This window comes from Muntiacus reevesi, chromosome X, assembly GCF_963930625.1.
Source record: "Muntiacus reevesi chromosome X, mMunRee1.1, whole genome shotgun sequence".
NCBI classification, from domain to species: Eukaryota; Metazoa; Chordata; class Mammalia; order Artiodactyla; family Cervidae; genus Muntiacus; species Muntiacus reevesi.
Genome location: NC_089271.1, coordinates 123,231,477 through 123,256,737, shown reverse-complemented (window position 1 = coordinate 123,256,737; position 25,261 = coordinate 123,231,477).

The following is a 25,261-nucleotide window of genomic DNA, read 5'->3' as shown; positions in this document are numbered from 1 at the left end:
GGCTGCTGTCTATGGGGTCGCACAGAGTAGGACACGACTGAAGCGACTTAGCAGTAGCAGCATGCTGCTGGCTGATTAGTCATGGTGCCTGTAGCATCGAAATAGATTGAAGCCTACTAAACCATTTCAGCTGTGTAAGCAGAAAAGTTCTAGGTTAAGTTAACAGAAGTCTAAACTGGATGATAAAAACAGAGTTGTGGATCCTAAGTCAATTCCCAGTCTTGAGCTATTTTACATACCCAGAATTCCTTGAATGAAGGAGAGGCCAGGTCCCCTTAAGGAAGGATACCAGTAAACTACCAAAATTGTACACTCTGTTTCTCCCTGCCCTCCCCAAAGGAACCAATGGCTTGTTACAGGGTAACTGCACTGGGGAAAAGAAAATAACCAAAACTTTTGTGAACTATAAGACACTAGTTCTCAAAGTACACTAATTTGTGGGGACCTAAAACATCACTGCAATTGACCATTCAGAGTACAGGATTATTATGATCAGCTGATCAGTGAAATTTTAGCTCTTATACAGCTCACAGTGGGTCCAGTGGATGCACAACTGGAATAAACACTCAACAGCTGGCAGAATCCTCACACTGATTTCCTGACCTGTAATATGAGGGCTACTGTGGTGGATTAGGCCAAATGGAAGTCATTAGAAGTAACTATACCTAGCAAAACAGTGACCCCTAAGCAATGCCAACATTCGTGGAGGAATTATAGAGATTAGTGCCAACATCAAAACTTGAAAGATGTAGTGATTTCCACCACATTTCCATTCAATCTTCCTATTTGGCTTATACAAAAGTCATATGAATCTTGTAGAATGACAGTGGTCTATTGTAAGCTTTACCAGGTGGTGATTACAATTGCAGCTGTTGTACCAGATGTAGTTTTATTGCTTGAGCAAATTAACACATCCCCTGGTACCTGGTTTGCAGCTACTAATTTGGAAAATGCCTTTTTATCCATCCCTGTCCATATAGTCCATCAGAAACAGTCTGCTTACAGCTGGCAAGACTAGCAATATACCTTTATGTTCTACTTCAGGGATATAGCAACTCCCTAGCCCTATGCCATAATTTAGTTCTCAGAGATCTTGATCATATTTCCCTCCAATAAGATAATGAAACAAGCAGGACCCTGTGGGGCTCCTGGGCACAAAAGCCTTTCTGGGTCCCCTATTTCTTAATTACAGAAAATAGGCTTCATTCAACTTCCAGGACCTACTCTGAGTTCCAAGGGGGCATGTTCAAACAGTTACTAGTTAGAGAAGGGAGAAGATGTGGGACAAGTACAGCCTTGGGGGCAAGGTCCTGGTTCCCCATCAAGGAATATACATAACAATACCTTTGAGCTGTTTTGCAAACACTGAAACCCTCACCAGGTAGGAGAGGTTAACTGTGTGCTGCCCACAAACACACAGACCCCAAACAGATTGGAACTAGAAATTTGGTGATGCTGACTCCCACTTACCTCATCACCAACCCATCAGAAAAAAGTCCATGCGCTGATTACACCCTCTTTGAACCATTGATATAAAAATCCTACCTCCTTCAGGTTGGGGGAAGACAGTTTTGAGGGCATTAGCCCACTGTGGCCCCCTTTACTTGTCAAAACAATAAAGCTATTCTTTTCTACTTCATCTATACTGTCTCTGAAATTTAAATTAGGTGTGGGGGTACAGAAACCGGATTCAGCTTCAATATCACATTTATTCATGACATAGATGACATTATGCTTACTGGAAAGAGTTATCAAGAATTAGCTATTTACTTAATGCTAAGCTATTTGCATGTCACCGAGTGGAAAATAAATCCAAAAAAATGTCAGGGCCTCTTTACCTCAGTGAAGAATCTAGGGCAGTGAGTTAACAGGTATGCTGAGACATCCCTTCTAAGGTGAATCATATATACTGAATATTTGTCCTCTCAAAATTCATAAGTTGAAATCTAATCCCCAATGTGATAATATTTGGAGGCAATGTGATTAATAGCTGATTAGGTCATGAGGGTGGAAGCCTCATCAATGGGATTAGTGTCCTTATAAGAGAGACCCCAGAGAATTCCCTTGCCCCTTCTTCTCTATGACAATACAGAGAGAAGATGGCTGACTGTGAACCAGAAAGTGTGTTCTCAATAGACACCAAATCTTTCAGCACCTTGAAGTTGGATTTAGCATCCAATGTGGTAAGAAATAACTTTCTAATGTTGATAAGCCACAGAGTCTATACTAGTCTGTTATACAGCTGCCTGAACTATGACAGTGGAGGACAACTGTTGCATCTGACCCCTTCTATGACCAAAAAAGAGGCACAATGACAAGTAGGCCACTTTGGATTTTGGAGGCAAAATATTCCCCATTTAGGTGTCTTACTCTGGCCCATTTACCAAGAGATTTGGAAAGCTGACAGATTTTGAGTGGGGCTCAGAATGAAAAAAAATTGGCACATAGTTTCCCAGGTGGCACTAGTGATAAAGAACCCGCTTGCCTATGCAGGAGACAAAAGAGATATGGGCTAGATCGCTGGGTTGGGAAGATCCCTGAAGAAGGAAATGACAACCCACTCCAGTATTCTTGCCTGAAGAATCCCATGGACAGAAGAGCCTGGTGGACTGCAGTCTGAGGGGTTGCAACGAGTCGGACACGACTGAAGACACTTAGCACTAGCACAGAACAAGAGCAGACTCTGCCACAGGGCCATGCTTCTGTGCAAGTTGCTCTGCCACTTGGGCCATATGGGTCAACATATTCAATGGTGCTTGAAGTGGCAGTGACAGATAGGGATGCTCTTAGGGGTCTTTGACAGGACCCTATAGGTGAATCATGACGTAGGCTCTCAAAATTTTGGAGCAAAGTCCTGCCATAATTTGTGGATAACTACTCTCCTTTTGGAAAAAAAGTTCTTGACCTTTGCTACCGTACCTTAGTAAAACCTGATTGCTTAACCAAGGTTCAAAAAGTTACCATTCTAACTTAACTGCCCATCATGAACTAGATGTTATCTGACCTATCAAGCCAAGAAGTTGGGAATGCATAGCAGCAAACCATCACTGAATGGAGATCATATACATGATTGGTCCAAGCAGACCCTGAAGGCACACATAAGTCACGTGAAGAAGTAGCTTGAATGCCCATGATTCCCACTCTTGCTACACTGCCATTTCTCTCCCAGCCTGAATCTACGGCTTCATGAGGAGTTCTCTACAATCAACTGGCAGAGGATAGAAGACTAGAGTCTAAGTTACAGATGACTGCATGATATCAAGTACTACCTTAAAGTGGACAGTCTCAGTATTACAGCCTTTTTCTGGGGTATCAATGGAGGACAGTGGTGAAGGGAAATCCTCCAGTTGGGCAGAACTTCAATCAGTGCACCTAATTATTTGCTTTGCTTGGAAGGAGAAGTGGTTAGATATGTGTATAAATATGAACTCATGGGCTGTGGCAAATGGTTTGCGTGTTGATGTGTAACTTAAACACATTGGGAAATTAGTAACAAGAAACTTTGGGGAAAAGGTATGTGGATATACCTCTCTGAACAGGAAAAAAACTGGTGTGGTGGTTAAAAATCTGTCTGCCAATGCAAGGAATATGGGTTAGACCCCTGACCTTGGAGGATACCACATGCTGCAGGCCAACTAAGCCTGTGCACCACAACTACTGAGCCCACACTCTAGAACCGTGAGCTGCAACTACAGAGCCCACGAGGCACAACTACTGAAGCCTGTGTACCCCAGAGCCTGTGCTCCACAAGAGAAGCCACCTCAATGAGAAGCCTGTGCACCACAATAAACAGTAGCCCCTGCTCACTGCAACTAGATAATGCAGCAACAAAGACCCAGCACAGACAGAAATAAATTTTAAAAAATTTAAGTGTCCATATCTGTGTGCCATGTGAATGCTCACCAAAAGATGACCTCAGCAGAGGAGAATTTTAATAATCAAGGGGATACCATAACTCATTCTATGAATACAAGTTAGCCTCTTCCTCTAGTTACCCTGTCACTGTCCAACGGGGTCAATAACAAAGTAGCCATGGTGGCAGGATCAGGATGATAAGCATACACCAAGGCTGACCTGGCTATGGCTACTGCTGTGTCTAATTTGCCAGCAACAGACCAAAACTGAGTCCTCAATGTGGCACCATGCTCTGAGGCATCAGTAAGCTACTTGGTGGTAAACTGATCACATTAGATTTCTTCCATCATGGAAGGGGCGGCAGGGCATATGGTCATACAAAAAATTTGCTAGTGGGTCACTAGAAGTAATAGTGAATGGTACCATTTTCATCTTCTGATTCCTGGATCTCTGAATCCTTATTATGAGAAAAACAGCACTATGTACTGGACACCAATTCAAAACACATACACCATTCCTGCCTCAGCCTTGCAATACTGTCACCTTGCTAGTACTGTAACTGTGTCTTCAAAAGACTGTTCCACAGTTTTATTTCAGTTGCTTCAAGATGGTAGCGAACATGGTAGTATCAGTGAATTCCATGAGCATGGACAACTCCCACATTTCTTTTGCTGATAAATGAGTTCCTTGATTATAAGTAATGCCATTTAGAATACTATGATGCTGGATATGGCATTAACCTAATGCTAAGTCCATGAATGGTTAAGTCTTTAGCAGAAGAATTGTGTACAGGGAAGGCAAATATATTTGTTCATTGTTATTCAATGACAGGAATCCTGCAGGAATCAACCACTGTTCACTTTTAATCTAGGACACATAAATATCCATGAAAAATACAGTTACACAAACATTTTCAGATTCTACAGTGACTGGAATCATGGAATCAGTGGTCCTCAGCTGCTTTAGCTCTCTAGGCATATATATTTTTGTCTTCATCAATCAGCTCTCTCCCAGAGACAAATGTATGGTTACATTTTACCCAGATTGTCTCACTGTTTAAAAGAAGGCTATTTAAATAGCTTGATATATGTTCAGTTTCAGGACTTCCGGGCATACTTTGAGCTGAGTACGTAACTATGTTAGTACATTATTTTATGGAACTTGTCTCTGGGGCACATTCACCCAATCATCCTGTTGGAGAATCTGGAAGGAATTTGGATGCTCTGTAGAGAATGCAACAAAAACTAGTGTTATTCATGCTGCCTGTTTTTCACTTCAGTTGCTTCAGCTGCTGATTTAAAAAAAAATGTGAGTGGGACTCTGGAATAAAGAAAAACTGGACATAAGGAAAGATGACTTATTATTGTTATTATTGTTTTGCAAGAGACACACATTTGCCTATTACTAAAACTATCTTAACTGAATAAAATATTTGAATTGGGTTGTGCCATTTAATAGTTTTTAATTGTAGTAGATGTATTTTATATCTCAGATACTTCTCAAGCACAAGTTTGTACTATAAGCTCACAGAGTATATAAATACATAACTTATTTCAATATAATCTTTATATTTTTGACTCATTTATAATTGTTAATGGAATCTGGGTCAATAAAACAGTTATGGAGAGAATGAATGCTGTGGTTTTCTAAATTTGCATTGTTCTTTCTTGAAAATTGCTCACTTCCTCAGTATAATAGCACTGAAATATTGTGGAACAAACTAAAAACATTTGTTGGAATGCATAGCTCACTTAACTGCCTTTGCCTGGTGGTGTGATTTTCCCACTTGACACAATTAATTAATAATTATTAATCTTTTACAAGCTTATAAGGACAAATTCAGGTATCATTATCCTCACTAATAGAGGAAAAGCCACAAACACATTGACAGTAAAAGGATGAAAAATATATATCATGGGAAAGCAGTCATAAGAAATCTGGATTGGCTATTTTAATACAAAAAAAAAACTGTAAAGGTTAGAGATAAAATGGGGCATTTTATAATGATAAAAGTGTCAATTCATCAGTAATATAAAACAATTACAAATATACATGCACCCAATAAGAAAACACCAAAATCCATGAAGAAAAACACTGAAAGAAAAGCAGTGGGAAATTAACAACTTAACAGTAGTAGTAGGCTTCCCTGGTGGCTCAGCTGGTAAAGAATCCACCTGCAATGCGGGAGATATGGGTTCTATCCCTGGGTTGGGAAGATCCCCTGGAGAAGGAAATGGCTACCCACTCCAGTATTCTGGCCTGGAGAATTCCATGGACTGTATAGTCCATGGGGTCACAGAGTCAGACACAACTGAGTGACTTTCACTTTCAGGAAACTCCAGCACCTATCTTTCAATAATCAATAGGACAACTAGGCAGGATATCAACAAGGAAAGAGAAAGATTTTAACAAGACTGTAAATCAAATAGACCTAACAGACATCTATGGAACACACCACCCAATTGTAGCAGAATACAATAGCAGAATATATTCTTCGTAAGCATACATGGAACATTTTTCCAGGATAGAGCATATGCTACGCAATAATATACACATTTTAAATGAATAAAACAATACAAAGTATAATCCCTGACCACAATGGAATGAAATCAGAAGCCAATAAAAGAAATTTGGCAAATTCACATATATGTGGATATTAAACAACACACTCCGAACTAACCAATGGTCAAAGAAGAAATGAAATCAGAATATATACAGAACATTTTGTCCTCAAGGATAAGATATGAAAAAATATTTATATGCATATTTCATAAAAGAAGATTTTAAAAACTCAGAAAAGCTTAAGAGAATATGTTCAACATCAACAGCCTTTAGGCAGATGTTTAAAATCACAATGAGATACCACTGCACATTAGAATCACTAAAATTAAAACACCTAACAGACTTGAGCTCCCAGGACCGGTCCTGAGGGAAGGGAAGGTGGAGACTGGGTCAGTCCCCACTGCGAGACGCCCCGGACGGGAGAGCAGTGTAGACACGAATATGTATACCTAGGAGTGGAACTGCTGCATCATGAGTTTCAGGTATACAACAAAGTGATTGAAGGAGCCAAGATGGCGGAGGATTAGGACGGGGAGACCACTTTCTCTCCTACAAATTCATCAAAAGAATAACTGAACGCAGGGCAAACTTCACAAAACAACTTCTGTTCACTAGCTGAGGTCATCACGCGCCCAAAAAAGCAGCCCATTGTCTTCGAAAGGAGGTTGGACAAAAGATAAAAAGTGAGACAAAAGAGCTAAGGACGGAGCTCCGTCCCGGGAAGGGTCTTAATAGAGGACGTTTCCAGACACAGGGAAACCCTCGCACTGGCTGGCCTGGGGGAAGTGTTTGAATCTCGGAGGGCAACCTGACTGGGAGAGAAACAGTAAATAAAACCCACAGATTACGAGCCTAAAAGCAACTCCCAGCAGAAAAGTACCCCAGACGCCCGCATCCGCCACCAGCAAGTGGGGGCGGAACAGAGAGGAGCAGGACCGGGCGGCATTGCTTGGGGCAGGGTCCGGGCCTGAGTGCCTTGAGGACAATTGGAAGGAGCTTTTGTGGGTTGCCAACTTGAACTGTGGGAGAGCAAACAGAGTGAGAAAATTAACTGGCCGAACACACTGCCGGCCGTTCGTAGAACAAAGGGACCGAAGAAGAGCTTCGGTCAAAAGTCCTGAGAAGAGCTCTCAGGCTGCGGACCGGCCCAGCCCCGACGAAGGCAGGAGGCAGGGGGGAGGGGAAGGGGGCAGGCTCTGCCCCAAGGATCGCATCCCCTACCACACTGCAAACGGGCCTCCACCTTCTAATAAAAGACCTCTCGAGATTCTGGATGGTCGACATCCCCCAGGAGGGTCGCGGCTAGACACAGGGCACACGCACCCGACCGGCGCGGGCGGGGACTGGGGCTGGGGACGCGGAGGGCAGAAGGCACACGCACCCAACTGGCGCGGCGGCAACTGAGGCTGGGATCGCGCAGGGCAGAAGACTCACCGCACTCGGGGAGAGAGCACCCGTCAAGCACCTGGCGGCCTGAGCCACTCGGGCGGCGTAGGGACAAAACACGGGCGCAGCTTTGTGTTCCGCGCTTTTGTGGATCACCGGAGGACTGGAACCGCGCGCAGCGTGGAGCGCGCTCCATACAGAGCAGCCGGGAGCCTGAGCAGCGCAGACGGAGAAAATGGCGCCAGCCCCTCCCCGCAGCGCGACGGAACGGAACTAGCTACCAGAATAAGAGTCCACCTACGCCCGCCTGGGTCAGGCGGAAATGAGGCCCTGAAGAGACCGGCAACAGAAACCAAAAAAACAAAGGGAACCACTTCAGAAGGGACCAGTGCAACAGATTAAAATCCCCATAGAAAACATCGACTACACCGAAAGGGCCTGTAGATATCGAGAAGTGTAAGCTGGAATGAGGAGCTATCTGAAACTGAGCCGAACCCACACTGACCGCAACAGCTCCAGAGAAATTCCTAGATATATTTTTACTTTTTTTTTTCCTTTTTTCTAAGTAAGAAAAAAAATTTTTTTTCTTTTTTCTCTTTTATTTTCCTTTAAAATTCCCTATTACTCCCCCATTACTCCTTAACTTTCATTTTTATAGATTTTTACGATTTTTTTAATTAGGAAAAACAATTTTTTTCTTTCTTTTTTTTCTTCTTTTTTCTTCTTCTCTTCTATTTTCTATTTTTCTTTTTCTCTTATTTCTTTCAATGTCCTCTAGTACTCCTCAACTACTCCTTAATTTTCATTTTCAATACACTATAACCTTACAGAAAAAAAAAAAGAGAAGCCCTATTTTTAAACCGAACTTCATATATATTTCTAAAATTTTTTGTGTGTGTTTTGGTTTTTGTTTTTAATATAGTATTCTTAAGAGTCTAACCTCTACTCTAGATTTTTAATTTTTGTTTTTCAGTATATAATATAAATTGTGAACATTTAAGAATCCAATATTCAGCTCCCATTTTTATTCAGGAGTGTGTTGATTATTCTCTCCTAATCTTGACTCTCTGTTTTCTACCTCAGAACACCTCTATTTCCTCCTTTCCCCTTCTCTTCTCAATCCAATTCTGTGAATCTTTGTGGGTGTCTGGGCTACGGAGAACACTCTGGGATCAGACAACTTCATAGATCTGTCTCTCTCCTCTTGAGTCCCCCTTTTTCTCCTCCTGCTCATCTCTATCTCCCTCCTCCCTCTCCTCTTCTTCATGTAACTCTGTGAACCTCTCTGGGTGTCCCTAACGGGGGAGAATCTTTTCACCATTAACCTAGAAGTTTTATTATCAGTGGTGTATAGTTGGAGAAGTCCTGAGACTACAGGAAGAATAAAACTGAAATCCAGAGGCAGGAGACTTAAGCCCCAAACCTGAGAACACCAGAAAACTCCTGACTACATGGATCTTTAAGTAATAAGTGACTGTCCTAAAGCCTCCATACCTACACTGAAACCAACCACCAACCAAGAGCCAATAAGTTTTAGAGCAAGACATACCACGCAAACTCTCCAGCCACACATGAACATAGCCCTGAATGTCAACATACAGGTTGCCCAAGGTCACACCTAACACATAGACCCATCTCAAAACTCATTACTGGGCACTCCATTGCTCTCCAAAGAGAAGAAATCAAGTTCCACGCACCAGAACACTGATGCAAGCTTCCCTAACCAGGAAACCTTGACAAGCCAATCGTCTAACCCCACCCACTGGGTAAAACCTCCACAATAAAAAGGAACCACAGACCTCCAGAATACAGAAAGCCCACTCCAGACACAGCAATCTAAACAAGATGAAAAGGCAGAGAAATACCCAACAGGTAAAGGAACATGAAAGAGGCCCACCAAGTCAAACAAAAGAGGAGGAGATAGGGAATCTGCCTGAAAAAGAATTTAGAATAATGATAATAAAAATGATCCAAAATCTTGAAAACAAAATGGAGTTACAGATAAATAGCCTGGAGACAAAGATTGAAAAGATGCAAGAAATTTTTAATAAAGACCTAGAAGAAATAAAAAAGAATCAATTAAAAATGAATAATGCAATGAACGAGATCAAAAACACTCTGGAGGGAACCAAGAGTAGAATAACAGAGACAGAAGATAGGATAAGTGAGGTAGAAGATAAAATGGTGGAAATAAATGAAGCAGAGAGAAAAAAGGATCAAAAGAAATGAGGACAACCTCAGGGACCTCTGGGACAATGTGAAACATCCCAACATTCGAATCATAGGAGTCCCAGAAGAAGAAGACAAAAAGAAAGGCCATGAGAAAATACTCAAGGAGATAATAGCTGAAAACTTCCCTAAAATGGGGAAGGAAATACCCACCCAAGTCCAAGAAACCCAGAGAGTCCCAAACAGGATAAACCCAAGGCGAAACACCCCAAGACACATATTAATCAAATTAACAAAGATCAAACACAAAGAACAAATACTAAAAGCAGCAAGGGAGAAACAACAAATAACACACAAAGGGATTCCTATAAGGATAACAGCTGATCTATCAATAGAAACCCTCCAGGCCAGAAGGGAATGGCAGGACATACTTCAAGTAATGAAAGAGAATAACCTACAACCTAGATTACTGTACCCAGCAAGGATCTCATTCAAATATGAAGGAGAATTCAAAAGCTTTACAGACAAGCAAAAGCTGAGAGAATTCAGCACCACCAAACTAGCTCTTCAACAAATGCTAAAGGATCTTCTCTAGACAGGAAATGCAGAAAGGTTGTATAAACGTGAACCCAAAACAACAAAGTAAACGGCAATGGGATCACACCTATCAATAATTACCTTAAATGTAAATGGGTTGAATGCCCCAACCAAAAGACAAAGATTGGCTGAATGGATACAAAAACAAGACCCCTATATATGCTGTCTACAAGAGACCCACCTCAAAACAAGAGACACATAAAGACTAAAAGTGAAGGGCTGGAAAAAATATTTCACGCAAATGGAGATCAAAAGAAAGCAGGAGTCACAATACTCATATCAGATAAAATCGACTTTCAAATAAAGGATGTGAAAAGAGACAAAGAAGGACACTACATAATGATCAAAGGATCAATCCAAGAAGAAGATATAACAATTATATATGCACCCAACATAGGAGCAATGCAATATGTACGGCAAATGCTAACGAGTATGAAAGAGGAAATTAACAGTAACACAATAATAGTGGGAGACTTTAATACCACACTCACAACTATGGATAGATCAACTAAACAGAAAATTAACAAGGAAACACAAACCTTAAATGACACAATGGACCAGCTAGACCTAATTGATATCTATAGGACATTTCACCCCAAAACAATCAACTTCACCTTTTTCTCAAGTGCACATGGAACTTTCTCCAGAATAGATCACATCCTGGGCCATAAATCTAGTCTTGGAAAATTAAAAAAAATTGAAATCATTCCAGTCATCTCTTCTGACCACAGTGCAGTAAGATTAGATCTCAATTAAAGGAAAAAAATTGTTAAAAATTCAAACATATGGAGGCTAAATAACACGCTTCTGAATAACCAACAAATCATAGAAGAAATCAAAAAAGAAATCAAAATATGTATAGAAATGAATGAAAATGAAAACACAACAACCCAAAACCTATGGGACACTGTAAAAGCAGTGCTAAGGGGAAGGTTCATAGCATTACAGGCTTACATCAAGAAACAAGAAAAAAGCCAAATAAATAACCTAACTCTACACCTAAAGCAACTAGAGAAGGAAGAAATGAAGAAACCCAGGGTTAGCAGAAGGAAAAGAAATCTTAAAAATTAGGGCAGAAATAAATGCAAAGGAAACTAAAGAGACCATAGCAAAAATCAACAAAGCTAAAAGCTGGTTTTTTGAAAAAATAAACAAAATTGACAAACCATTAGCAAGACTCATTAAGAAACAAAGAGAGAAGAACCAAATTAACAAAATTAGAAATGAAAATGGAGAGATCACAACAGACAACACTGAAATACAAAGGATCATAAGAGACTACTACCAGCAGCTCTATGCCAATAAAATGGACAACTTGGATGAAATGGACAAATTCTTAGAAAAGTATAACTTTCCAAAACTGAACCAGGAAGAAATAGAAGATCTTAACAGAACCATCACAAGCAAGGAAATCGAAATTGCAATCAAAAATCTTCCAGCAAACAAAAGCCCAGGACCAGATGGCTTCACAGCTGAATTCTACCAAAAATTTAGAGAAGAGCTAACACCTATCTAACTCAAACTCTTCCAGAAAATTGCAGATGAAGGTAAATTTCCAAACTCATTCTATGAGGCCACCATCACCCTAATTCCAAAACCAGACAAAGATGCCACAAAAAAAGAAAACTACAGGCCAATATCACTGATGAACATAGATGCAAAAATCCTTAACAAAATTCTAGCAAACAGAATACAACAACATATTAAAAAAATCATACACCATGACCAAGTGGGCTTTATCCCAGGGATGCAAGGATTCTTTAATATCTGCAAATCAATCAACGTAATACACCACATTAACAAATTGAAAGATAAAAACCATATGATTATCTCAATAGATGCAGAGAAAGCCTTTGACAAAATTCAACATTCATTTATGATTAAAACTCTCCAGAAAGCAGGAATAGAAGGAACATACCTCAACAAAATAAAAGCTATATATGACAAACCCACAGCAAGCATCACCCTCAATGGTGAAAAATTGAAAGCATTTCCTCTGAAATCAGGAACAAGACAAGGATGCCCACTCTCACCACTACTATTCAACATAGTGTTGGAAGTTTTGGCCACAGCAATCACAGCAGAAAAAGAAGTAAAAGGAATCCAGATAGGAAATGAAGAAGTGAAACTCTCGCTGTTTGCAGATGACATGACCCTCTACATAGAAAACCCTAAAGACTCTTCCAGAAAATTACTAGAGCTAATCAATGAATATAGTAAAGTTGCAGGATATAAAATTAACACACAGAAATCTCTTGCATTCCTATATACTAACAATGAAAAAACAGAAAGAGAAATTAAGGAAACAATACCATTCACCATTGCAACAAAAAGAATAAAATACTTAGGAGTATATCTACCTAAAGAAACAAAAGACCTATACATAGAAAACTATAAAACACTGATGAAGGAAATCAAAGAGGACACAAACAGATGGAGAAACATACCGTGTTCGTGGATTGGAAGAATCAATATTGTCAAAATGGCTATTCTACCCAAAGCAATCTATAGATTCAATGCAATCCCTATCAAGCTACCAACGGTATTTTTCACAGAACTAGAACAAATAATTTCACAATTTGTATGGAAACACAAAAAACCTCGAATACCCAAAGTAATCTTGAGAAAGAAGAATGGAACTGGAGGAATCAACCTGCCTGACTTCAGAGTATACCACAAAGCCACAGTCTTCAAGACAGTATGGTACTGGCACAAAGACAGAAATATAGATCAATGGAACAGAATAGAAAGCCCAGAGATAAATCCACGAACCTATGGACACCTTATCTTTGACAAAGGAGGCAAGGATATACAATGGAAAAAAAACAACCTCTTTAACAAGTGGTGCTGGGAAAACTGGTCAACCACTTGTAAAAGAATGAAACTAGAACCCTTTCTAACACCATACACAAAAATAAACTCAAAATGGATTAAAGATCTAAATGTAAGACCAGAAACTATAAAACTCCTAGAGGAGAACATAGGCAAAACACTCTCTGACATAAATCACAGCAAGATCCTCTATGACCCACCTCCCAGAATATTGGAAATAAAAGCAAAAATAAACAAATGGGACCTAATGAAACTTATAAGCTTTTGCACAACAAAGGAAACTATAAGCAAGGTGAAAAGACAGCCCTCAGATTGAGAGAAAATAATAGCAAATGAAGAGACAGACAAAGGATTAATCTCAAAAATATACAAGCAACTCCTGAAGCTCAATTCCAGAAAAATAAATGACCCAATCAAAAAATGGGCCAAAGAACTAAACAGACATTTCTCCAAAGAAGACATACAGATGGCTAACAAACACATGAAAAGATGCTCAACATCACTCATTATCAGAGAAATGCAAATCAAAACCACAATGAGGTACCATTACATGCCAGTCAGGATGGCTGCTATCCAAAAGTCTACAAGCAATAAATGCTGGAGAGGGTGTGGAGAAAAGGGATCCCTCTTACACTGTTGGTGGGAATGCAAACTAGTACAGCCACTATGGAAAACAGTGTGGAGATTTCTTAAAAAACTGGAAATAGAACTGCCATATGACCCAGCAATACCACTCCTGGGCATACACACTGAGGAAACCAGATCTGAAAGAGACACAACCACCCCAATGTTCACCGCAGCACTGTTTATAATAGCCAGGACATGGAAGCAACCTAGATGCCCATCAACAGACGAAAGGATAAGGAAGCTGTGGTACATATACACCATGGAATATTACTCAGCTGTTAAAAAGAATTCATTTGACTCAGTCTAATGAGATGGATGAAACTGGAGCCCATTATACAGAGTGAAGTAAGCCAGAAAGATAAAGAACATTACAGTATACTAAAACATATATATGGAATTTAGAAAGATGGTAACGATAACCCTATATGCAAAACAGAAAAAGAGACACAGAAGTACAGAACAGACTTTTGAACTCTGGGGGAGAAGGTGAGGGCGGGATGTTTCAAAAGAACAGCATGTATATTCTCTATGGTGAAACAGATTACCAGCCCAGGTGGGATGCATGAGTCAAGTGCTCGGGCCTGGTGCACTGGGAAGACCCAGAGGAATCGGTGGAGAGGGAGGTGGGAGGGGGGATCGGGATGGGGAATACGTGTAACTCTATGGCTGATTCATATCAGTGTATGACAAAACCCACTGGAAAAAAAATAAAAAAGAAATAATTATTTAAAAAAAAAACACCTAATAATATCAAGTGTTGCCAACAATGGAGAATAACTGGAGCTCTCATACACTGCTGATCAACATGCAAAATGGTATAGTCACTTTGAAAAACATCACAGTATCTTAAGCTATTAAACATATACTCTACATGTACACACTGTATGTGCAGCATGTAAACATATACATGTGACCCAGGAATCACATTCTTAGTATTACCCCAAAATAATTAAAGCATAAATCCACACAAAAATTTATACACAATATTTATAGCTGGAATAACCTCCTAAATAGAACAACCCAAAAATTCATCAGCTGCTAAGTAGATTAAACACACTGTGCTATATCCATATTAAAGAATACTGTTCAGTCAAAAGAAATAAAATATTAAAACATATAAAAGCATGGATGGATGTCAAGGACATTATGCTTCATCAAATAAGAAAAATATAAAAGGCAAGATACTGTATGAATTCATTTATATAAAATTCTATAAATGACAAAATTACAGTGACAGAAAGCAGACCAGTTGTTGTTAGAGATAAGCTTCCAGACAGATCAACAGCAAAGGGACAAGAGGAAACTTTTTAAGGATGTGGAATTAATTTATATTTTGATTGCACTTGTGGCAGCCAGTTCTCTATTTTAATACATTGGGTTAATGCATATAACTAATTTTTAGAAAGGCATGAAGTGATTGGAAATGGACACCATCTTATTTACATGTATTTGGAAAGTCAATATGGAGCAATTTATGCCTCAGTCTGCAAAGTATTTTCTCACACAAACTGCTACATTTTTTATGTATTTTATATGGAATCTGTCACAGATTATATATGTCACATGTATGTGTGATTTTTGCTTTATAAACAAAAATAAATACACATGTAAATAATACTCAGCGAAGAAGTGTATCGCCAGTATTTTAAAGATCCTTTTGCATCTGGGTCTGATGGGATCCTCCTTCATCCCATCAAGAGTAATCACTGCCTGGAATTTTGTGTAACTTATTCCTTTTCCTTTCTTTATAGTTTTATGACAGTGTGACACAGTCTTATGGTGATGGTATCCCTAAACTATGTGCTGTTTAAATATATACTATTGCTACACTTTAAATGCTGACCACAGAAATTTTCATATGCTTAACAGTATCTAAAATTATTATCTTTAAATTTTTTCTGACAAAATAATTTTATTCCAATAATTCCAATTCCAAATTATATATTATTGCCCAGTGTTTCCTTTTTTTAACCTTAGAAGTAGAAATCGATAATATTACTTTATAATTTTAAGGACTGATGCTGAAGCTCCAATACTTCGGCCACCTGATGCAAAGAGCTGATTTATTGGAAAAGACCCTGATGCTGGGAAAGATTGAGGGCAGGAGAAGAAGGGGGCAACAGAGGATGAGATAGTTGGATGGCATCACTGACTCAATGGATGATTCTGAGCAAACTGGGGGATAGTGAAGGACAGGGAAGTCTGGCATGCTGCAGTCCATGGGGTTGCAAAGTGTAGGACATGACTTAGTGACTGAACAACAAAGATTTACCCATTTCTATGGTGGTTTTGCTTATTCTTTTGTATTTCTTTAAAATATCTTCTATGATTACTTTTCTTCTACTTGAAGAATGCTTCTTAAAAGTTTCAGTTTCTGTTACCTGAAAGTCTTAATTTACCTTGGTTTGTGAAAAATAGTTTCAATGCGTCTACCGCTCTAACTTGACAAGGTTACTGTCTTTCATTTTGATAAGGATGTTATTTCATGTCCTTCTGGCTTCACTTACTGCTCTTGAGAAGTCAGCATACTTGTCACTTTTTGTAGGTTATCTATACTCTCTCTGGCTATTTTAAAGATGTTATCATTATTTTGTATTTTGTATTTTAATGTAATACAGATTTATTTTATTCTTCTCCTAAACTGTGGTGTTCTGGCTTTAGATTGGTGTTATTGATACATTTTGGGAAATTCTCTGCCATCTTCTCTTGACGTTTTCTTGGCACTCTTTTTCCCCTTCTGACACTCTTGATTTAATATGTCAAGTCATAATTTACCACTCTTCTAAGCTTTGCCTAAACTACCTTTCATATTTTTCTTCTTTTTGTCTCACTGTGCTGATTTTTTTTATAATTTCTTCAGACTTTATTTCATTTTAACAATTTTCTCATCATTTATGTTTAATCTACTTTGTAAGGCCTCCCTCCATAGTCTTTCTAAATTAAATGAGTTAAATTTTTCATTCTACAAATTCTTCTTGTTCTCCTTTCAAATTTGTTTCAGTGGCTTCTCTGGTGGTCCAGTGGTTAAGAATCCACCTTGCAATGCAGGGGATACCAGTTCAATCCCTGGTCTGGGAAGATCCCACATGCTGAGGGGCAACTAAGCCTGCAAGACTCAAATACTGAGCCCACGTGCAGCAACTACTGACACCTGCATGCCCTATAGCCCATGCTCCAAAACAAGAGAAGACACTGCAATGAGAAGTCCGAGCACCACAACTATAGAGTAGTCTCCACTCTCCACAATTAGAGAAAGTCTGTGTGCAGCAACAAAGACCTAGCACAGTCAATAAATAAATATTTTTTTAAAAAATCTATTCAAAATCTGTGAAAGTACTTTACTCAGCTTTCATAATATTAATAACCTTGCTAATGTCTTTAAACATATTTAACATCCATATTTTATGCTCCATTCCTTATAACTTGACAATCTAAAGTGACTATGAAGTTAATACTTCTTTTCATTATTCTTGGTAAGTGTCATTTATGATAAATGTTTTCTTATATAGTTTTTAAGTTTGAATTTTTAATTTTTGTTATTTGGAACTAAGTAGTAGTTTGCTGTGGTGGTCCCCCAGAGAAGATGTGGTTTGTGTGTTGCCAACTGTCTTGGCATTTTAGGATACTTTGAACATTTATTTAGAATGTTTTTCTTTCTAGACAAATAGTGTGAATTAAAACACCATGCTCATGTGAGGACTGAGTTACATGAACTTTTAGTTTTCTTCTCCACCTTTCTACTAAGGGTCAAGACCAATATAAGCAAGTGTTCATCTTCCTTTGTTAAATCTATGTGTCCCCTTGTCTTTCTCTTATCCAAGCCCATGAACATACCCCTCCCCCCAACACACACACACTTTTGATCCAGTGAAGGTCACAGGAATTGTCATTTCATTCCCACATGTGTATGCCCTATTAAAGTTCAAGTCGTATTCAACAAGGGATGGGAAAAATCCCAGAGAAAACTTTAGCTTTGGTGCTCATTTGCCAACATGTATGACTGCTTTCTCATTAATCCTCACCACTGTTTCACTTTCATTTTCAAAAATTTATTCATGCATTTATAATACTTTTATATTTTTCCTAACAGTTTCTCTGGTTATGTTGCTATGTTCTCAGAAAAGATAATCTGCCATGTGTATTTTGCAATTTATTTCATGACACTTTTATAATACCTTTATCATAATGCTTCACAGTCAATGCCAAGTCCTCTATCAAACTGTAAAAAACTGAAAACATAATCTGTAAGGCTCCGTGTGATCTGTTCCTTTCATAGTTCACATGTCTTATCTTACATCAATAAGTTCTAGTCAAACTGATTGTTCCCTGAGTCTTTCAAACATACTCCATTATGTTCATTCAATTTATGGAAATTAATAACAGACTTTTAAAAACTATGGAAAAGATCAATGAAACTAAGAGATGGTTCTTTGAAAAGATAGGCAGCATTGATAAATTTGGCAAGACTTAAAGAGAAAAGTAAAAGTGAAAGTCAGCCAGTCATGTCCGACTCTTTGTGACCTCATGGACTGTACAGTCCATGGAATTCTCCAGGCCAGAATACTAGAGTGGGTAGCCTTTCCTTTCTCCAGGGGATCTTCCCAACCCAGGGATAGAATCCAGGTCTCCCACATTGCAGGCGGATTCTTTGCTAGCTGAACCACAAGAGAAGCCCAAGGATACTGGAGTGGGTAGCCTGTCCCTTCTCCAGCAGATCTTCTCAACCTAGCAATCGAACTGGGGTCTCTTGCATTGAAGGCTGATTCTTTACCAATTGAGGTAAACTGACAGACGTCAAATAAAGTCAGAATTGAAAGAGGAGACATTACGATCAGTAACACAAAAATATAAGGGATCATAAAGAATACTATGAATCAGTACATGCTAACAAATTAGACAACCTAGAAGAACTAGATAAATTTCTAGGAACATAATCTAAGACTAAATCTTGAAGAAACAGAACATCTGAACAGACTGATTACTAGAAATGGAACTGAATCAGAAAACCTCTCAACAAACGAAAGTCCAAGGACAGATGGCTTCACAGGCGAATGCTGTTAGATATTTAAAAAGAGTTAATACCTACCCTTCTCAAATTATTCCCCAAAAATGAAGAGGAATGAACACTTTCAAAATCATTTTCTGAAGCTAGGATTACCCTAATACCAAAAGGAGACAAAAATATTACCAAAAAAAGAACACTGCAGGTCAGTAACCTTGATGATCTTAACGTAAAAATCCTCAACAAAATATGAGCAAACAGAATTCAACAATACATTAAAAGAATCATATATGATACTATCGACAGAAAACCTGAAGACTCCACCAAAAAATTATTAGAACTAAAAAATAAACTAAGTAAAGTTGCAGGAAAAAAATAAACACACAGAAATCTGTTGCATTTCTATACAGTATTAACACCTAGACTTCTCAGGTGGCACTAGAAGTAAAGAATCTGCCTGCCAATGCAGGAGAAGCAAGAGACATGTGTTTGATCCATGGGTCAGGAAGATCCCTAGGAGAATGGCTACCTCCTCCAGTATTCTTTCCTGGACAGAGGAGCCTGGCAGGCTAAAGTTCACAATGTCATAAAGAGTCAGACATGACTGAGCACATGTGCACGCACACGCACACACACACACACACACACACACAAACATCTATCAGGAAACAAAATGAAGAAACAATCCCATTTACAATTGTATCACAAAGAATAAAATAACCAGGAATAAATTTAACCAAGAATGTGAAAGACCTGCACTCTGAAAACTCTAAGACATTTATGAAAGAAATTAAAGACAATGCAAACAAAGATATACTGGATTTGAAGAATCAATATTTTTTAAAGGCCCAAACTACCTAAAGTAATCTACAGATTCAATTCAATCCCCATCAAAATTCCAATAGCATTTTTCACAGAACTAGAATAATCTTAAAATATGTATAGAACCACAAAAGACCTCAAACAGCCAAAGCAATCCTGAGAAAGAAGAACAAAGTTGAAGTATCATGCACCCTGATTTTGATCTATACTATGAAGCTATATTAATCAAAACAGTATGACACTGGCACAAAAACAGATGCACAGATCAATGGGAAAGAACAGACACCCTAGAAATAGACCCACATGCTTATGGTCAATTATTCTGCAACAAAGGAGGCAAGCATAACAATGGGGGAAAGACAAGTCTCATTAATAAATGGTGCTGTATTTGTTTTTATAGTACCTTAGAACTTAAACAGGGTGACTGAAGAAGTGGCAAGGCCTTTTTAGGCCTAGGCTCTGGGATTTGCTGTATTAGTTTTCTATTACTGTTATAACAAAATATCACAAAATGAGAAACTTAAACCAGCATACTTATGGGAAGAGAGGTGCACAGTGCAGTGAAGATTAAGGAAAGTCACTGTGTTTTTAACTTCCTGGGATTACTGCAATTAAGCCATCTAGTTTGATTCTATTTGTAATTGGAAATATATGGCACAACCAAATTTTCCAAAGCTAGAAGTCGATAGAATTATCTGGATAATTACTAAGTTGTAAAGTTAATTCTCTCTTTAAACTATAGCTATGATCACAGAAACAGATTTTTGGTTTATATAGAAGTAAAACTTCAAGAAACTTTGTGTAAGGCAATTTAATGAGTCAACATATTAAGATGAAAACAGGATCTGTTTATTATAGAGCCAACACTAAGGTTTGTGAGCAAATGCTCAACTTGGGACAGCTTTATTCCATTTCATTCCATTTCATATATTCTGAATGAGCCATTCTTCTTGTTTGATCTGCTATATCTCCCTCCTGTGACTGTTGTTTGTTATGAGTCTGCTACCAAAAATGCATTTCTTGTTTTATCCCTTCAAAGTAGCCTTTGTTTTTCCAAAGAGGATATATGAAGACAAATTAGAAAAGGATGTTTTCTTTGATGCCCAATTGCTTCTGAAGTTTTCACAGAAATACAAATTTCGCCCAACACTTACTTTTTAACTTCTATTGGGTGTATTAAAATATCATTACTTCTGCTTTAAATAAGAAATACTTAGTCACATAGTAATACTGTGTTTTCTGAGCTTAACATCTCAAATTTAATACGCTACTTTTACTCCTTTTACATTGTTATAATAAAATATAAGCAACTATTAAATGCAGGATGATAATTTGAAAAATCATTAATTTTTTATAAAGTTAACCTGGTTGAATTCATATTTTTACCAAGGAATATACATATATACCTAAATATTGAGACTATAATAGAATTCCAAGGATGTGGGAATGTGTAAACAATAGATTTATACAAAAATTTACAGATACATAACATTCAATGATTAGCAATTTCTACTGAGTCAAATTTACTTCTCGTTTTTGGATTAGAAGTTATGACAACCTGGGATTTAAGTTTCTACTATTTTGTTATTTAAATAAATATTTCCATGATTTTATACTATTCGGAATACAGTTTGCTGTACATTTTCGGTAGTTACTTTTTTTAGGTTACCAAATTTCACTTCAATATCTATGTTTACAAAATTTGTTTTAAATGTTTAGAATTGCATTTTCTAACTTTTAATTATTCATTTTTCTCAATTTTGTTAATCCCAGATTATAAAAGAGCACAGTCGTGCAGCAGCTCAGATTTGACAATATTCTTCCTTGTATGGATTGTCTTACCAGCAGGATATACCCTTTTTAGATACTTTGGAAGCCAAATGACTCTATAGTAAAGCATGCTGCATCTGCTCCTGTACTTTGTACCTCTGTACCTCCATAAAAGTCTGTCTGGAATAAGTGAATGAAACCTTACAATTTTTTATTGTGTTTGTGTGTGTGTGCATGCACACGCACACACTCATGATGGTGATAAGTCTTTTCTAGACATCTATATCCTTCCTGAAATGCTGGAAATGGGGGGAAAAAGATTTTGTCTTTCATTGCAAATACTAAAGATAATGTTGTTAGTACAAATAGAGAGTTATTGTGAGAATGATTATGAATAAAGGAACATCTTATAAAAATATAAGATAATAAGCCTTTACAGTATTGGCCTTTCAGAGTGATTTCTAGACTTGAGCTAGACTGTGGTTCCAAATTAATGTAGCATTAGAAAAATTTCCAGCAATTATTATAGAGCTTCACCATGATGTTCCAATAGAAATTTCTTTCAACTATACTCTGCATATCTTCCTTTTTATTTCACACTACCAATTGGCCTTCTCTGATGATTCACAATTTGTATTTCCTTACATTTTTGAACTTCATGGCACTCCACATTTGTGCACTCATAACCATTTACATTTTTTTTTATCACTGACTGACAGCACCCTTCTATGTTTTATCGTTCAAGTTTCCAAAACAGGCTATGTGATTTTTTGCGGTTGACCCAAACCAAAAAATGGATTTGTCAGCTCTTGGGCCAATAGTCTCTTCTTAGTCCAACTGGCTCTGGCCAGGATGGGATGAGTGTAGGGGGACATATAAATAATGACTCTCCAGGCATCAAAGGTTTTAAATGGAGCAGTTTCCATTACAAAGAAGTGTCAGAGTGGCAGACAGTATGAATGGCATATATAATGCAGGCATACAACCCAAGGACAAATGCAAAGAAATAACACGAACTTTTGAGAGTAAAATTCAAAATGAACTAAGGCACAGGAAAATGCCAAATAAAACATTGTTTCAAAGTGTTTTTATCTGCAAAATTGAGCTTTATGGCTTATCTGTCCCATACAAATTAACTTTTTGTTGTTTTACCTGCAACAAAAAGCCTATGAATAAGAAAGAGCATGTGGTACTTGAGTCAAAATGCTCTTATATGAGGATTCAAAAGGTGTTTCTTTTCATTATGTAAATTATTTGTTATGAATAGAGATGAGACTTCTGTTACTTAAATGTTATAGAATAAAAATATTTATATTAAAATCCTTATTTGTTAATTTATTTTTAACCCTGAGATGAACAATGATTTGGTAAAATGTCATATCCTGAGTATGAAATTTATAGCGTCTTTTCTAAGTCATAATCCTCCCTTGTATTTACATAATGGCAACTGCCAAAGACTTCAAAGCACTTGACAAGTATTTCTCAACAAGCCTTAATGGGTTTTAAAATTAAATTAAGGAAGAACATGTAGCATTGCACACATGCATGCTTATTCAATATTCTTTTCTCCTTGTCAGTGCCTTCTACTCTTTTTAATGTTCTTACCCTTCACATTTTTAAAATTCACCCTTGAGTATTCCTCTGATGGATAAAAATTACAATCGGATCCTATTATCTCTCTATTTATCTACCTGTCCATCTATTTATATTTATACCCATTATGGGTACTTCCTCCCCATAGGAACCTGTCAAATTAAACAGACTATGATCAAGTTGTAAAGAGTTGACCATACTCCCATTAAAATAAAATTCAACTGGGTGTCATAGTCACTTAGTTATTTTATCTTTTAAAGAGATATTTTATAGAGTTGCGATATGATCTAGCAATCACACTCCTGGGCATACATCAGGACAGAACTGTAATTCACAGAGATGCATGCACTACTATGTTCAAAGCAGCACAATTTATAATAGCCAAGACATGGAAACAACCTGGATATCCAGCAACAGATGAGTGGATAAAAAAGACATGGTATACATACACAATGGAATATTACCCAAACATAGAAAAGAATGAAATAAATGGCATTTTCAGCAAAATGGATGGACCTAGAAATTATCATACTAAGTCAAGTCAGAAAGAGAAAGACAAATACCACATGATATCACTTATATGTGGAATTGAAAATATGACACAAATGAATTTATTTACAAAACACAAACAGATTTACATAGAAGCTCCGATAATCAATGATACATTCTGTGTTTGGTCTATGTTATGTTCTTCCTTTGTGGTTGCCAAGGAGGAAAGGATGGGGGATGGATGTGGAGTTTCAGATTAGTAGATACAAACAATTACATATACAATGGATAAACAAGAATGTCCTACTGTACAGCACAGGGAAATATATTCAATATCATGTGATAAACTATAATGAAGAATATGAAAAAGGATGTATGTATATGTATAACTGAGTCACTTTGCTGTACATCAGAAATTAACATGGCACTTTTAATCAACTAAACCACAATAAAAAACTTATTTTAAAAGAGATATTTTACTGTTAAAATTAATTGGAATATAGAAAAATCAGTGATCTGGTTAACCCCAAAGATATCTTGGTAAACATTACCTTAAAATTGTATTTTACCACATGCAAAGCCTCTGGAAGTTTAAGAGCATCTGAAGGTAAATAAAAAATTATGCACTTTACTTTTATTGTTTACAACTAAAATGATCTTAAGCTGCTCTTATTAAGACCTACACCCAGACTCTTTCAAATATATATATAAATGTGTGTGTGTGTGTGTGTGTGTGTGTGTGTATCTCCCACCTACAATAAAGAACCATTTGCTGGTCCAATATTTGTGCATCAGTGTTTCCTTTAGATTAATTCTTATCAGCATTCATTGCTCTTTAGAATTTTCTAGAAATTATTTTTAAAATCTCATGTTAAGTTGCCTCTCAGACCAATTCAATCAAAATCTATGAGGTAAGACTCATATATCAGTCTTTTTTATAGAAGGACACTAAGTGAATCTAATGTGTATTCCACGTGGACAGAGTAAGTAAAGGAAGTCTCTGCCATGTGTTGTCCCTTCTTTGTATTCTCTGTGACATTTGAAATGTCACCAAAGAGATGCACTAAGGCTTCCCAGGTGGTACTAGTGATAATAAATCCATCTGCCAATGCAAGTTTAATCCCTGGGTCCGAAAGATCCCCTGGAGAAAGAAATGGCAACACACTCCAGTATTCTTGCCTGGAAAATTCCATGGGCAGAGGAGCCTGGCAGGCTACAGTTCAAGGAGCCACAGAGTCGGACACGACCGAGGGACTGAGCACCCGCAAAGAGACGTACTACTTCAATTTAACCAGAGATTCTTAACCCTTTCTTGGGCATTGGACCACTTTGGTAATCTGGTGAATCCCATGGATCCCTTCTAAGAATAATATTTTTTTTTATAGGCAGGACTTCAGACTGGAAAAGGTGCTGATAGTCAATGATGCAGCCTTTGTTTGGTTTATGCTATGTTCCTCCTTTGTGCAGGAACAATTCACATTAACTTACCTATGTTGAGTAAATTTGAAACAGTGTCATTTGAGAATTCAGGGAATGAACACACTGCAATGATCACCT